This window comes from Mobula birostris, chromosome 1, assembly GCF_030028105.1.
Source record: "Mobula birostris isolate sMobBir1 chromosome 1, sMobBir1.hap1, whole genome shotgun sequence".
Taxonomy (NCBI): Eukaryota; Metazoa; Chordata; class Chondrichthyes; order Myliobatiformes; family Myliobatidae; genus Mobula; species Mobula birostris.
The window spans coordinates 164,485,552-164,501,502 of NC_092370.1; the positions used below are offsets into that span (position 1 = coordinate 164,485,552).

At 45.0% G+C, this 15,951-nt stretch overlaps 1 protein-coding gene across 1 annotated transcript in view; it reads left to right on the top strand.

Annotated features, from left to right (window-relative positions):
* Positions 1-15,951, top strand: part of LOC140201386 (sushi domain-containing protein 6-like) — a 57,575-nt gene that overhangs the window by 12,318 nt on the left and 29,306 nt on the right. The window lies entirely within an intron of this gene.

A 15,951-nucleotide genomic window follows, 5' to 3' on the forward strand; every position in this document is an offset into this window, starting at 1 on the left:
AGAAAACAGGCCATTTGGCCCTTCTAGTCTGTGCCAAAACTTTATAAATAGAGCACTGGATTTCTTTCTCTGTATCATGCTGGACCGCCAGCCTGTTTTACTTGTCCGAGCCTCTGAGGAGTGGGAGTTTGCACTCAGGATCAGCATTTCTGAAGGCTTGGGTCCCAGCTGCTGAAGTGATGTGAGGAAGAGTGGGTGGGCCATTCAGGAGGTCAGAATTGAAAGGGTGCAGAGACCTCTAGCACTGTAAATCTGGAAGCTGTGAGGTGGGATCCAGTAGAGGGAGTGAAAATGAGGACAAAAAGTTCTTCAAATTGAAATGCTGCTGGGCTGAGAGCTGGTATCTCATTTATGAAGGAGACTATCGGTAAGGTACCAGCATTGGTTGAGTCTCTGAACACCTTTGGTACTGCAGTGATTTAATTCTAGGAACACCTAAAACTTCCCAACTTGCAGAAGGTTGGTACATGTAACAGTTTTGGAGTGACCACAATTATTCAACAAATGATGAGAAGCAAGCCCTGTAGGTTTTACATTTGGTATACTTTTCAATCAATTAGTGCCTAATTAACACCCCCCACCTACTTCAACACCCCCCCCCCACTCTTTCTTCTTGGTTCTCTGCCTCGTAGGATGGATCTGTCCTCAGTTCGATGTGTTGCACTCTGCTGCTAGATCATCAGGACAGGGATTCGATTCATTTTGGTGTTAGTCACACAGCATGCAAGCAGGGACAAAGTCTGTGCTGACCATCGAGAACCTATTTGTACTGATCCTGTTTATTCTCTCCACGTTCCCATCAGCTCCTTGCCCCTGCCCCCCTCCCCACTATACCGCCATTTAATAGGGGCAATTTACAGCAGCCAATTAACCCACCAATCCAGTCATTTCTCCAATCCTGCATTTGAGATATAACTGCAGGGAAAGGGCTGGAGTGTTGATGGCCAGCTCTGCTCTGATATATACCCCACTTTTCATCCACCGTAATCCCTGATGGCAAGCCAGTTGGACAAACAACTGAAGAGAAAGGTTTAACCGGGGGTCCTGCTGTTCATTTTAATATTTTGGCATGCAACAGAGTTGGTTTGAACCCTTTTAATCCACAGCAGCAGAGTATCCAGATGAGAATGCAAGGGAGCCTTTTAGACAGGAGTGTTTGGATGAGTCTGTCTGGCCAGGAAGAGCGCAAGTGGGTGCAGATCAGCGGTTGTCCCTCGCCACGGGCCTGTTGCACATTGGAACCGGGAGCCGCGTGACTCTGTGGCCCGTTTATGCTGCTGATGACCCTGAAGACTTTCGTTGACCTTCAATAAGTAATGCACGTTGTATAACGCAGGCAGCTGGGGCGGCCTCTTTGCTTTTGTGCTCCTCGTTCCTACTTCTCGTGAAATGAGCTGCGGTTACCAGACGCTGACAAATGTGCTGAGGAAGGGGCGGGGTCTGCTCCACCCAAACCACACACTGCTCCTGCCAAGCGACACTGTTGGTTTCCGTGCTGTCAGGTCTACCTAATCAAAATAGTCGAGATACCATAAAATTGCTTCAGAGATCTGTCCCAGTGGTCGTTGCTAGGATACCCATTGTGCAATCAGCTGTGTTTTTGCTGCAAGCCTCTTGTGTTGCAGTCTCCCTCCCAAGCACAAATGAGGCCGTCTGACTTCATTGCATTGCATATTCTTTGTGTCACAGTGCTGCCTGTTTAAAGGGAAGCAGATCTTGTTATGCTGTGCGTTCACCCTCCTGAGCTGTGCAGAGGAGCTTGAACTGAGTCTGGTTACCGTAGAGTGTCAATGGATAACTTCTCCGTGATGTACGTCAGCCTCATTTCTGCTAGCATCCCTCATCCTCGGTCCCAACCTTCAGTTGGAAAAACAGGAGGAGAAAGCTTTAGCTGGGTGGGCATCCTGGCTGCTTTATACCACAGGGTTGGGTCTAATCCACAACAGAGTATCCAGATGAAAATGCAAGTGAGCCATTTAGACCAGGATGCACTGGAATTTTTTTCCCAGTGTGATAAGCCTATTTTTTCTTTAGTACCCCTCATTGTTTTCCTGGAGTGTTCACTAACTTGCCGTGGTTAGACTTTGTTAGCCAATTCTGTAGGTTATTGGAGCGAGGCCCATCCGTTAATTGGGTTGACCATGGATATTGGGTGCCAGCTGACTACGGGATACGCAGGTCAGGGCAGTACGACGTGAGGAGCAAGATGTTGCCCATGCATCAGGCTCCCCTTCTCCACACAGCTGATGAATCCAAAGGAACAGCACAGGCTGATACAGTTTGGCACCAGTGGTGTCACAGGAGTTGCCTGTCAGCGTTGAGCTCAATGTAGGACTGCCTCGGGGACTCCAGCTCCAGATATTTCCCTTGGTGTTCACTCCCGAAGCCTTCCCCATGAGTGGGCATAGCGCAAGGCAGCAGAGCTTTGAGATTAGTGTTTTCCTTCTCCGAGATAGGGTTGCCAACTGTCCCGTATTAGCTGGGATATCCCGTATATTGGGCTAAATTGGTTTGTCCCATATGGGACTGCTTTTGTCCCGTATTTCCCCCACTAAGGTACAGCGTTCTGATGAAACCGTTCATGCGGAAATGGCGTAAAGCGAAGAAGCAATTACCATTAATTTATATGGGAAAAATATTTGAGCGTTCCCAGGTTCAAAAAATAACCTACCAAATCATACCAAATAACACATAAAACCTAAAATAATACTAACGTATAGTAAAAGCAGGAATGATATGATAAATACACAGCCTATATAAAGTAGAAATAATGTATTTACAGTGTAGTTTCACTTAACTCCAGTTTAAATTCCATGCAGAATATTTTGGAGAATCAAGAACCAAGAACAGAATTGGGGAGATTAAGCCAAAACCGATTTGTAGGAAAAAAAAATCGGCACGTCACGCATGCGCACACAGGTGCCCGCGCAAGGCTTCATGGTCGTGGTAGTCTTTCTCGGGGTAAACACAAGTGTCCCGTATTTGACTGCTACTTTTGTCCCTTATTTGGGAGTGAGAAAGTTGGCAAACCTACTCCGAGATGATCTGCCAAACATGGCTGATGAGCCATATTGGAAGTGATTGGTTTCAAGGTGCCAATAACCTGCTTTTGCCTATCAGTAGAAACAGTTCAGGGTTTAGTGGCTAAGCCACCATGAAGGCCCGGAGCTGGACTGGTTGTCAGAAGCTATTTGAGATGCACATCATTGGGAGCATTTTATAGGTAGTGGGAGGTTATCCCTCCTAAAGCCACCACCCGCTATAACAACCTTAAAAAAACCAGGTGAAGGACCATCTCTATCCTTATTCCCATTTGCAGGAATGTTGGTGGTTTATGATTGAGGAGGGTGTGGTCTGGACTTAATTTGTTGCTGTCTTAGTTAATTCCTTCAGAAGGTTGCTGGATCTATTGCTAACTGAGGAAGGTGATTGACCTTTGAGTAGTCATAGTCATAATTTATTGATCCCAGGGGAAATTGGTTTTCGTTACAGTTGCACCATAAATAATTAAATAGTAATAAAACCGTAAATAATTGAATAGTCATATGTAAATTATGCCAGGAAAGAGCGTTCCATAAACTGTCCAGCTGCCTTTGGGTAAAAGAAGGAAATTGCATTTCTGTAGTGCCTATTGCAACACCAGCATATTACAGGCAATGAAGTATGCTCATTTTTGAAATGTGGGAATCACAGCAGGATGCAATGATGAAGCAATCTTGGTTGAGGACTCTTTCCCACGCTTCTGTCCTCGTTTCCTCGCCCACTCGGAGCAAGAGTGGCATTTTCCTTCTTGCAGTAAGTGCTCTATTAACTCTTGCCCGGCTGAAAACTGGGCCCTGTTTGCCTTCATGGTGAATCATTGTTCAGGGTGTGAACAATGGTACGGGAGTGGGGGGGGGGGGCCACTGCGCAAGACCCAAAGAAGCTGCCGAGGGTTGTAAGTTTAGTCAGCTCCATGTTGGGTACTAGCCTACAAAGTACCCAGGGCATCTTCAAGGAGCAGTGTCTCTGAAAGGCAGCATCCATTATTAAGGGCCTCCAGCACTCAGGGCATGCCCTTTTCTCACTGTTACCATCAGGAAGGAGATACAGAAGCCTGAAGGCACACACTCAGCGATTCAGGAACAGCTTCTTCCCCTCTGCCATCGGTTCCTCAATGGACATTGAATCCGTGAACACTGCCTCACTTTTTTAATATATATTATTTCTGTTCTTTGCATGATTTTTAAGCTATTCAATATATGTATACTGTAATTAATTTACTTATTTATTATTTTATTTTTTTCCTCTATATTATGTATTGCATTGAACTGCTGCTGCTAAGTTAACAAATTTCACGTCACATAATAAACCTGATTCTGAAGTTCAGACGGGTGATACTTGGGGATGGGCAGGCTGTCACTTGGCACAATGACACTAGTGTGTAGTACAAATGGTATTGCGCAAGCAGAAATTCAAGATGTAGGTTTTACTAAATTAAACTGGAGATGGAAGTCTGGTGAGAGAATAATAAAAAGAGGAGATGGGAGAGAATAAGCTAATGGACTAAAAGGAAGTAAGGATTGGGAAAATGGGACTGATAGGATCCTCTTCTGAAAGCTGGCATGGACCCAATGAGTCCCTTCTGTTATTCACTCCTTGTTTTTTGTTAATCTCACTGATTAAACACAGCAGCTGCCATTCCAAAGTCAAAATGCTTGTAAGGAAACTTACAACTAATATCCTTGTAGGGTTCTGGTCGTAAATAGGAGTCGGTCTTCAGTTCTTAAATGTAAATGGCAAGTAGTAATCTGCTTGAAGCTAAAATTAAGTGTAACCCTCAGGTTCGGCCAGCATGGGTTCGTCTAGGGGAAGACAGCCTCTGGCCCAGCCAAACTGAGAGATCTTATTTGTGTGTCTTATTTGTGTGGATCTTGCGTGGTGTTGCCCGGTTACAAATCTGTACTGCAAAATATCAGCCAGTACACCATTTACAGTTAAACGATTGATCTTTATAATTCTTAATCTGACTATAGGGTTAGTAAAGAAAATAAAAAGAAAAAGGGCTCATTTTAATGAAACAGTGGAAAGTGTACGATGGAGCTCACAGCTTCGTCCGTTCGACGACCCCCCCCCCCCCCCCCCCACTGGACCTCCCCTGAGTGTCGTCGATTCATGGACCCTCACTCCAAGTCCACTCCATCCGGTGGTCTACCAACTCTCTCCACTCGTGTCTTCTGTCTTCATCTCTCACCGACAAAGGACCCGTGAATGCCTTCTCTCAAACCCACAAGAAGGATCAACACGCCTCTCATTGGGTGGCGCACATTCCAAAGTCCCGTTATCTCTAGTCATGACCCAAACACTGCTGCTACAGAGAACCCATTACATTAGCAGCAAAACATTACAGAGCATTACAAAGTATTGTCTATAGAGCAAGAAGATGCTCTGTCTGTAGAAAGTCACTGCGCCTAGTTTATTGCTATTCGAGGTCGAGTATAAGACAATGGGTTGGCTAGTTTCAAAACAGACAAACTGACTCTAGGTTGCGTATGAAAGGATCTAATGCTTTCCTGGCATATATGACAAATAAAGTTTTCTCGAGCTTCCAGCCAGGTGCAAGTATCAGTTATAACTGAAGTTTCGATGACAAACTCTGCCATCTTCATCAGGGATCCGTTTTCCGCTGTCCCACCTTGTTTACAATTGAATTTCAGTTCTTAGAATGAGCCCTTCATCTTTGTTAAAATTCTTTCCTCTCGTTTTATTTTAACGGCTTCCTTTACCAAGCAGTCCCAAAAGCCTTTGGTGCGACACAGTAGTTTTGTGCCATCAAAGTCAATCCCATTGCCATAGTGTCTTCCCTATATTTCCACGGTTTCTGGAAGCATTGCCAGGATCCTGAAGAAATACCAGATTAATGCCACCCACAAACTGTAAGGAAACTCAAATCACAGCTCTTGTGGGTCAAAGAGGACCTGAGACGTGGGTCGGCTGCCACTTACCGGATTCCCTGTGAATGCAGAGCAGCGTATATCAGCCTGACAGGACGCACGGTGAAAACCTGCATCAAAGAGAACAGGAGGTGCATCCATTTGGGTTACCCAGAGAAATCGGTGGTAACAGAATATTGCACTCGCAATGGCCATAGGATTGACTTTGACAGCACAAGACTAACATGCCGCGCTTTTGGGACTGCCAGGTAAAGGAAACCATTGAAGTAAAACCAGAGGAAAAGAATTTTAACAAAGAAGAAGGTCTAGCTCTAAGTAAAAACTGAAATTCAATTGTAAACAAGATGGGAGAGTGCAAACCTGATTGGATGAGGACTAACCAATCAGAACGACCAGATAACGGGGGTATAAATACCACCAGACTAGACATATCCACTCATCATCCCTGATGAAGATGGTAGAGTTTGTCATCGAAATGTCAATAATAATCGATACCTGAACCCGGCTGGAAGGCCGAGATGAGTTTATTCATCTAAGTTGCTTAGTTCAAGGAAGCTTGCAGACCAGATGGATAATATCATTTAATGTATCAAATAACTGATGTGTTTATAGTTGCGAGTTTTATGTACTCAGGGAAGTTAGCATCACAACCTTAATTGAGATCTATGTCTCCAAGGTGGTTTTGGACTGCTTGTGTAAAAAGGTTATCGGAGGGGATGTATGTGTGTGACATCACCCAAGTGGAAGTGAAAGGCTATAAATTTAGAGAGCAGTTCAGGCTTATTAGGAATGGGGTAAGGAACATCAAGAAGTACGGAAGAAACACGAGGTGAGCTAGAATACATTTCTCAGGCTTCAATTTCTGTAACAGACGTGTGTATCTTTTTTTTATTTATAAGAATTGTACCTGTGTTTTGGAAATCCTTTGTGCTTTATGTTTTGGAAATGGTTTGTAATTTGGTAAGGTTTAAGATAGAAATCCATGCTGAATATGTTTTAAGTATGTTGATTGAATATAAACAAGTAGCACGGAAAATAAATGAATTGTGTTTTAAACTACTTTGTTAACTGGAAGCATCTTCACCCTGGTCTCCAGACCCACCACTTGAATAGTGGGTATTGGCAGCTAAATTTGCTATGGAGAATAGGCAGGGAAGTGAACAAGTCTTTGAAGACTGGACAGTTACAGTATAATCTCCCTTTAGTGGGAGTACTCATGGCTATTTGTATCAAATAGGGGTAAAGGTCTTCGTTTGAGTTTAGAACTGGGTTCAGCAAACCCAGTACCATCCCATACCTGGCAAGACAGTTGGCCTTTACTTCCATGTGACGCATTGTAATAAAATGCTTGTACTTGTATGATTATCTGTAGGATCTGGGAGTTGTTGGTAGTGCCAGCTTTTATTGCTAATTGCTCCTGAGAATGCACTGGTAGCTTGAACTGCTGCATTCCTTCTGGTGAATGTGCCTCCACAATGCTATTTGGTAGGGAGTTTCCTGAGTAGAAGTTGAAGGACTGGTGATTTATATTTCTAAGGCTGGACCAAACAGGTTCTCCTGTCTTGTTAAATAATAACTTTTGTTTTGAGGCAGAAAGATCAAGCCAGTTGGATCTGTTTCTATTTCTGGAGCAATCCATCATGCTGAAGTTTATTAGAAGGAAACTGACAGAGCAGGTTTGGGGATGGCTCTGCAGCGAGGAATGTAGATTATAAATGGAGTGCCAAGAATGAGGAAATGAAACTTAGGGCGATAGGCTTGAAGAAGATCCTAAGGAAGGTGGTGGAAGGAGGTGCAAAGGATGTTTGAATTGACAATGAAGATTTTATTGGATGTAGTTTGCTAGGCTTTTTCATGTGGCTGGCCTTTTGCTGTTGATGTTCGACTTGATGGACACAACGGCTCATCAGTGCTTTGCTGGAACTGTAGAATGATGGAGCACAAGGTGCCGGCTTCAGTTATAATTTCCCCCTACTCTTTCCCGCAGTCTCACTGTTGCTGTTCTGTAGCACCCCTGTGTGTCTGTGTGTGTGTGTGGTGGCAATTCTGTATTGGAAAATAAATTTCTCCTCTCTGACCAGCTTGTTCGGGTGGTGGGTTGGAGATGCATCTCTACTACAGGAGGTGCAAGGATCTCCTTCCCTCCCCTAGCCTGCAGGTGATCTTCGGGCAAGGTGTAGCACCTGTTTAGCACCCCCCCCCCCCCCCCCCCCCCGGCCAAGTCAGAGTCACGTGAAGCCATGGGAGCTGGTGGTGGATGGTCATATGAGCAGCTGGTTATGTGACCACTGACGCCAGGCAGACACTCTCTGAAGAGTATTGATAATGGCTGGGGTCGCCCCTCTTGAAAAGACACTGCCCAGAAGAAGGCAATGGCAAACCCACTTCTGTAGAAAAATTTGCCAAAAACAATCATTTGTCTTTGAAAGACCATGATCACGTACATCATATGATATGGCGCGTAACGATCGAATGAGCCAGCTCATGTCCCTGGTTACTGAGTCACATATCAAAGGAGAGTTTCTTTTTGCCATACTGCAACCCTGAAGACTTTGCCTCCCTTTACCGAGTCTTACCAACATTTTCTGAGCTCTCGGTGGAGTGACCTCAGTTTCTTTCACCTTCCCAAATCGTCGAACGGTGTCCTAGAACAAACATTTGTAGTCAGACAGTAAGTGGGTGTTGCATCACTTGAATGTGGCACAAGCTGATGGGCACCCAAAGCACATCAGGCAGCTGGTGTTGCTAAATAGTAAGACTGAATGTCAGCCAGGTGTTTCCTGTAGTGGGTAGCAGACAGTGGCCATGGCATGTAGTTACATGCAGCACTACAGTCGTGATTGCAATCTACTTGTAATTCAAGGTTTTTCTGTTCCTAATCAATGGGCTGCCTTATGGTTGGACAGGCTAGGCTTGTATCCACATAAGATACCTGAAGTCCCAGAGGAGCTGTACAGGTATTTCATGCTAGGAGAACCTGGAACCTATGGTCACTGTTTTAAAGTAGGCAACTGTGCATTTGATGCGAAGATCCATCCTAGGACATGCTAGGACACATCATCAGTGATGTAACCTTGGGTTTTCGGGTGCTTCAGCACCAGACGCCCTCGCCCAAGGGGCCTAGCCAGGGTTGATCAGGCCCCGGCTTGTGTCCCAGCAGCACTGGTCCACAGGTCACACCTCTTGTTCCATAGCCTCCTGGAGGCTCGCTCTGCAGTCTCTGTGACTGTCCTGGTGGCTCTTTTCTTTGCAGCCCCTGTAATGCCAAGGAGAGAGTAGGTTCTGCACAGTGGGCAGCCAGCAAAACCTCTGCACCCTGCCTCGACAGGCTCGCATCGATGGAGGTGAAGAGAATTTCTTTTTCCCCCAAGTGTCATCAATTCCTGAAACTCTTCCCTCAAGAGACAGTGAAAGCAAATTATTTAAATAAGGCAGAGGTAGAAAAGTGCTTGATAAATGTGAAGGGTTAATTGGAGACAGGATTAAAGTCGCAATCATATCTGCCATGGCTTTTTTCAATGGTGAAGAAGTCTGAAGGAATTGAGTGCCTTCCTTCTGGGGTTACTAGCCTTTTCCTGTTGATGTACTTGCTGATCTTTATCCTTTGCCTCTGTGATGTTGGCCTGCTTGATTTAACCTTAAACCCACAATTCCATAGCATTGCTAACCAACCACCCTCCTCCCCCGGCCCCCAAATAAACCTGAGCTTGGGCTAAGCCATGTTTGCCCATCACTGGTTGTCCACTGACCTACAAAAGTTCAAATATGTGTCATTTAAAAAAAATTCTTGCTCTTGTGATTGACTCTCCTTGGTCAGAACACTCCCTTTCATCTCCTCTGCACCTGCACCCCTTGGCCTCCAGCCATCCCTGAATTTCATTCCCTCCTCATTGTCAGCTGTTCCCCTTTTCTCTTTTCTCTCCCTCCCCCCTCTCTCCCCTCCCCCCTCTCTCCCCTCCCCCCTCTCTCCCCTCCCCCCTCTCTCCCCTCCCCCCTCTCTCCCCTCCCCCCTCTCTCCCCCCCCTCGTGTCACACTGCTTCAATCTACCTTTTTGACAAAATTATTTTTGCACTTTGGATGTGGCTTTGTATCAAGCAATTTTATTTGGATAACATTGCAGTGAGGGTCTGAGTACCATTTTTTTTCAATTGGGCAGGTTTTCTGCCTACTACCAGTGTTAGTGCTGTGATTTTATACTGCTCTGTCAGCTGAGGCAGGGTCTTTGACATTTAACGGAGTCAGCACCAAGCTTTTCCGTTGAGAAGCCTAGGTTAAACCCTGTCAATGGGAGACCTTTGTTCTCTGGAGATAAGCTTACAATGGTGCTTTATCGTTTATTTGTTAGTTTTAATGAACTTTAGTCTGGGGTATGATTTTTTTAAAATGCAAAGACAATGAGATACAGGTGCAGAATTAGCCATTCAGCCTATTGCGTCTGCTTCACAATTCCATCATGCTGACTTGTTATCCCTCGGCCCTATTTTCCTGCCTTCTCCCAGTAACCTTTGACACCCTTACTAATCATCCTGTACTTTAAATATACCCAATGACTTGGCTTTCACAGCCATCTCTGGCAATGAATTCCACAGATTCACCACCCCCTGAATAAACAAATTCCTCCTCATCTCTGTTCTAAAGGAATGTCCTTGTATTCTGAGACTGCAAAAGATTTGTGGAATATTGTTCATTTAACTCCTGATGGTGCATTAATTGCTAGCAGATGTTGTCAATGTCAATGTTTCTAACAGCTTTGATTGACCACGAGAAGAGGTGAGAAGACCCCATCAGTTAATACTGGTTCTGTCTGTCAAGCTAAGACAGCTCATGAACTGTGCTGTCAGTCAGGGATCATACTGGAGCAGAAGACGATGGACAGAAGTTTCAGTGCGACAAAAAGATTTGTGTCTGTCTGTTGAAGTAGTAGAAGGGCTGGGGCGGGGGAGGCTGACAAGATAGGCTGAGAATGTGACTATTGTATTTGTGGCTTGGAAAAGATGCAGCATGTGTCTGCAAGATTGTGGGGTAAACAGGAAACTAGTGCACTTGACTAACTCTGCTCATTGTGGTTGAGAGATACTGATACAGCTGAAGCCATTGGACGTAGGTTGGTACAGTGGAGGCCAGTGGGTTAATTAAAATTACCGAAAGGCTAGTGAGTTAATATTGGAGTGCTTTTACTGTAGGGAGTGGGGCTGCCCAGGAATCTGCCCACTGCCACAGAGTCCGAGGTAGTTTGGTGACGGGCAACAAGTGCTGACTGAGCCAGCCACACTCACTTCCTGAGAACAAAGTAGATAAATGTGACCACAATGGAGAGAATTGCAAACCCTTTCTGGTCGGGGTTGGCCCAAAGGCTGTAGCACATTTCAAGCTGTAGTTGGGTCTCTGAAAGTGATCATCTCGTTCTATGTTGACAGAGTGCTGCATGGAGTTTAGAAAGGGGACAAACATCCCCATAGCTCTATGCCCTGTTACCTTTCCATTGCCCTAGCCTTCCCTGCCCATTAAATGTTTCCTAATCCTTCTCCATCATGCACTTGTCTACATTTCCATTGCATACATCATTCTTTTGGTCCCAAGCACTATATGCTGGTGCCTTATCATTCTCACACTCTTATGATAAAAAAGATCCTCCATAATTCCTGATTGGATATTAATGTCCAACTTGTACATTGACCATTGAGTTTGGCTTCTCCAACTAATGAAAGTGTCCTTACTATAATTACTGTGTACCCAATTCTTCCAAGCTATAAGGTCCTATGTTAACTAACTTTTCAACCATCTCTCTAGTTATTACACTCTCATTTTGAGTGCCCTTGCAAATGTTCCATTACGTATTTTTCCTTATTTTCTCCTTGTCTATTTTATGATCTGGAGACCAAAATTGGGTGTTCTACTTTCTGATGTGTGTTTTATTCTTCAGTAGAAGTATCGTTGTATTTCACTGCCTGTATCCAAAGCTCTTAAAGAGCCTCATTAAGCCTCCACATGCTGTGCTGTTTAAAACCTTCTCTTTAATCAAAATATTGTCACTCATTTCAACATCTCCAGATGTGGCATTGGAATGCCACCTGACAGAGCTCCCATGAAGCAACTTGGAACAATGTTAAAATAACCTGTGAAAGTATTAGCTACGGATCAAATTCCTTAGCCGCATTTAACTTTTGTTAAAGCACACAGCAAGTATTGGTTACTCGTAGGGAGAGGCAGAAAATAATTGGAGCTGGTAGATGTCTGATGCCTGTACCTGGATCGAAAGGTGCAGCTTGCTGACGCTTTTAGTTGAGTTTGTTTTACTCGTTTCACTAAATTTACATGCACGCACATGTTGCAGTCCTCCTCCCTTTTCACCCTGAATGTGATATGCGATGACTTATTGGCTGATGTCTCATGTGTCTAGCCCTAGGCTCTGTTTCATGTTTGACTGTGCGTCATAGCAGGCTATTCACCTGTGGAGGCTCTTGTGGTTAAGTTCTGCCCATCCTTGTTTGAAAAGTGTCCCAGTTGACAAACATCACACCTAGGTCACTGATCGTGTTTTCCTTCCCTGTCCCAACTTCTCCCATTCCCCATGTCACTAAGTCAAAGGTGGATTTTCTGAAGAGGCTACAGATGGAGAGCAGACAACTTGGGTCCCTCGCCATTGAATCTAAGATTTGTCTTGGAACTAGGTTGCAGTTTGGACTTTGGGTCCTCCATTGTGTCACTGGTGACATTGGACAGGTATATGGACTGGTAAGCTTCAGGGAGGATATGATCCAAGTGCAGGCAAATAAGATATCTCAGTTGGGCCACTTGGTTGGTACAAATGTGTTGGCCGAGGAACCTGTTTTGCTGCTATATTCTACGTCTGTATGAATAGGAGCCTCTTATCATGGTGTTGGCACAACAATTAAAAGGTTGGATTTGCAATCGCAAGGGTTGCATCAGAGTTCAAATCTCATCACTGCAGTTGTGGGAATTCTAATCTGGAATTTCTTAAAAACAAGATATTAGTAAACAATAGGTCTATGAGCATTTTGTGAGAGTTACTCATGTCCTTCAAGGACGAAATCTTTGACCTTGCCTGGTGCGCCTTCTGGCTCAAGTCCTGGCCAAGTGGATGCTTGGCTGTCTACTAAAACAATGGACGAAGTTGGAGTGGGAAATGGGCTACCCATCATCGGCTTGTGGGCAGTTAGTAATGTAATGTCCACATCCTGGAAAATGAGTAAGAATCAGTTCTGCATTGAATGTGCAATGAAGTTATTTTGTATTTTTCACTCTGGTTTGAACATGCATCAGACTCGTACAGCTTCTGATGAGAGAGACATCCTCCATCTGGCATGACATGTACGTGATCAACATGACTCTTTGTGTCTGGTTGCTCTGAACACATCTTTCACTATTTTAAAATGTGCTTTTATACAGTCTTGCTCCTGGTCACTTGCTCAGTTTCATTTTTTATGTGTGTGCGTGTCTCACACACACAAGCATTCACACTATTTGTGCTTTTTGTCCCACCCCCAACAATACTTCATGCTTGTCTCTGTGTTCCCCTTTTGTATATCCTCTCTGTGCGTGTCTCATGCTCCACCCCAAACTGGCACTCTCCGCTTTCTGCTTCACCCCTTTGTCCCTCCCCGTGCTCTATCTTGGCCAATGAACACTCGCTGCTTGTACCACATTAACCACGGCCTTTGAATGCTACAAGGAAGTTAGAGATGAAAGGGAGGAAGGTGAAATTTCAGTTGTGCAGGCCATAATCAAATTGTACAATGTCGCCAGAAAATGGCGCCAAAACAGCTGGCTTCAGGAAGGCTGATGGTATGAGGGGGAGTGGTGAAATGGGGCAGAGTGACTTTCCAGGGTAACAAGTGGTATGGGCAAGTTTTAGTGGAGTGGAATTACTACAGGGGCATGAGGGACTATCCTGCAGCCTGGGCTGGTTTGCTGGTCTTGAGTGAAACCCTTTCCTGGCCCGCTTGGTTGCGGGGAGGTGGACTGTAGGAGGAGAGAGGGTTTTCGTATTTTAGAATTTCCTCCTCTTTATTTTCCACAGCCTCTCCCAAATAAAACATGCATTGGGTATTTTTAAAGCCTAAGGCATGGATGGTTTGACAAGCAATTGAACTGAACGATACTCAGCACACCCTCGCTGAAAGAAATGACACATTTCACCGTGTCTTGATGTACATGTAACAAATAAAGCTTGTCTTTATAACTTGCTAAGCCAAGCTGCATGTCCTCCCAGCATAAGAGACTATTCAGTCCATCAAGTCTATCCCAGCTCACAGTGTAATCCATTTTCCCCACAGTTCCCTGTGGCCTATTTTCTCTGCCCATTAACTTGACCCTGATCCTGCCATTACTTGTCCGCACTGCGGGCAGTTCACCATGGCCAATCACAAAGGCACCCAGGAGAAAACACCATGTTCACGGGTTGTGGGGGGGGGGGGCAGATCCATGCAACACAGGCAACAAGATGTCTCTTCTCCTGGTTCAGTGCTGCTGCCGGCCTGCCCCGGTGACCTGGATTCGGTCCTGAGCTCGGGTGCTGTGTGTGTTCGTTCTCTCTGTGATCACGTGTGCTTTCCCCTGTGTGCTCCCATTTTCCCCTACATCCCAAAGGAATGTGGGTTGGTAATGTTTAATACGCTGGTGTAAGTTGCCCCAGGGGTGTAGGTGAGCAGCAACATCAGTTGCTGAGATAATTTAGTTTGGCACAACCCTCTGGGCCGAGAGGCCTGTTCAGTGTTGTACCTAGGGCTGCCAACTTTCTCACTCCCAAATAAGGGACAAAAGTAGCAGTCAAATATGGGACACTTTTGTTTACCCCGAGAAAGACTACCACGACCATGAAGCCTTGCACGGGGACCTGTGTGCGCATGCGTGACGTGTGCATACATGACGTATGCACGTGTGTATGTGCCGATTTTTTTTTTCTCTCTCTACACATCAGTTTTCACGATTCTGTTCAGTGAGACTACACTGCGCATACATTACTTCTACTTTATATAGGCTGTGTATTTATCGTATCATTCCTGCTGTTACTATATGTTAGTGTTATTTTAGGTATTATGTGTTATTTGGTATGATTTGGTAGGTTATATTTTGGGTCTGGAAACACTCAAAAAATTTTCCCATATAAATGAATGATAATTGCTTCTTCACTTTACGCCATTTTGGCACAAACGGTTTCATCGGAACGCTCTACCTTAGCAGGGGAAATACGGGACAAGGGCGGTCCCGATGGGACAAACCAATTTAGCCCAATATACGGGATGTCCCGGCTAATACGGGACAGTTGGCAACCCTAGTTGTACCGCTATTTATCTGTTTTATTTATTCACATACAGCGCGGAATTGGCTCTTTGAGCTGTGCCGCCCAGCAATCCCCCAGTTTAATCCTAGCCTAATTACATGCCCATTTATGTCTACATCTTTGGAGTGTGGAGAGGAAACCCACACAGTCACAGGGAGAACGCACAAAGTCTTTGCAGGCGGCTGTGTGAATTGAACCAGGGGTTGCTGGTACTGTATGGCGTTGTGCTAACCACTGCACCACCGTGCACCCCTCCCCCCCCCCGCCAAAGTTCTGTCTTCTACTAAATGGGATTGATGTAGGATTAGTGCAACTGTGGTTAATAGTCGAGTGCCTGTTTCTCTGCTGTATGACACTGAGTCTTGAGGAAGAGATTGTGGGGGAGATGGCTTCTCAGTCTCATGATCCATTAATTAATATCATTAAACAGTTATTTCCGGCTGCTTTGTGGGAGCTTGCTGTATGCAGATTGGTTGCTGTTAACCACTATGTGTTGAAACGCACTGCACCGCCTCTGGGATACTAAATAAAGTGCTGATATTTTTGTCCATGATCCTCTCATATCCCTTTTGCCAATCAACTGTCCAGCTCTTGGCTCCATCCTGTCTTCTCCTATCATTTTGGATCTCCCCCTCCCCCTCCCACTTTCAAATCTCTTACTCACTCTTCCTTCAGTTAGTCCTAACGAAGGGTCTCGGCCCAAAACGTCGACT